We start from the raw sequence: 1,267 nt of genomic DNA, 5'->3' as shown, positions 1-1,267 counted from the left end.
GTTTGATAATCAGATTTCTAGAAGACGGGGATGGAGTTCGGATGATTGCCTTACAGGACCTCAGATCAATTGGCCAGTAATTCCAGGAGAATGGACAGCTTCCAGTCAAGCTTATCAGAACTATGTTCATTTTGCTCAGCAGTATTCACAGTCTGCAGATCCCTCAGTGAGATTAACTGCTCACTTTGCTTGGTACCTGGCATATATGCATAGGCACTCTCATAATGATTCCAAGCCTATTCCAAAGTTGTGCATGAATGTCAATGTGAGTATTGATTCCCAACAGCTGGATATATTGTATTTTCATGCCCTTTGTTTGCCTAGCAGATACTTGGTCCTGTTGGAAAGGATGTGCTGTCTCCAGTTTTTTCAAAATCCTCCTAGAAACTTTGTAGATGAATCCTTGTCTATGGATCGTTTCCGACAACATCAATCTTTTAAGAGGGATCATCTTCATTGATACCTTTCCAATGTATGGTTGATGCTTTTTAATGAAAAACTTTCTTTTTGGAGGAGTCATTCAGATGGTTGTGTTGTGTATTAGTGTTTGTGTTGTGAGTTCATTTATGTCAAACGAGCGTGGTGGTTTCCTATTGGATTTCGTGTGCGAGCTACATTTTGGAGAATTGTGGTGATGGGGTCGTGGATGCAGAATTGAAGCTGATGCTGATGAAGAAGAAGAAAACTCTTATATCCTTTACAAATTTGTTGTGATTTTTAGTTTGATAAGAAGTGTTAATATATAAAGGGTTTTCCTTTCTTTGTATTTTTATATCAAATACAGGTTATAAGTTGGGGTCGTGGTGGATGGATTTTTTTTGAGAAAATTATTGAAGATCAAAGTTGAGCTTTTTAATTCACTTGTATTCCCTTTTTCCTGGGTCGCGAGGACACTTCCTTATTAAGTGTGGGGATATGTTGAGTGTTGAAATGACTTGTTTTTTTGGCTGATTTTTGTTGTTTTTGAGAGCTGAATGGTTGATTTTATGAGATGATTGATTGGTTTGGAAGTGGTTTGAGAGTGTTTTGGATGATATTGATTGTGTTTTGGAAGTTCATGATGTTTATTAGTGGTTCTGTGATGTTCTGATAGATTCTGATTGGTTCTGTATACCTTCTGTTTTGCTCTGTTTTGGTCTGTTTTGGTCTGATTATCTTCTGTAAGGAGGGATGGAGTATTGATTGATGAAGATTGAGATATTGAGATATTGAGAAAGTTTATTGAATGGTTTATGAGAGTTTGGAATGGTTTGAGAATGAGTTATGT

General features: G+C 36.9%; 1 non-coding gene across 1 annotated transcript; it reads left to right on the top strand.

The window, feature by feature from the left end:
- Positions 1–795: 795 nt before the first annotated feature.
- On the top strand, positions 796–864 carry LOC148018508 (small nucleolar RNA SNORD36). Its single transcript, XR_015687820.1, has one exon. It is a non-coding gene; the product is annotated as a small nucleolar RNA SNORD36 (small nucleolar RNA).
- Positions 865–1,267: the final 403 nt, after the last annotated feature.

This window comes from Lygodium microphyllum, chromosome 21 (assembly GCF_053477565.2).
Source record: "Lygodium microphyllum isolate KBCC chromosome 21, Lygodium_microphyllum_v1.1.10, whole genome shotgun sequence".
Classification (NCBI taxonomy): Eukaryota; Viridiplantae; Streptophyta; class Polypodiopsida; order Schizaeales; family Lygodiaceae; genus Lygodium; species Lygodium microphyllum.
Note: the sequence above shows the minus strand (reverse complement) of the source record. Positions and strands in the feature narration are given on the sequence as shown.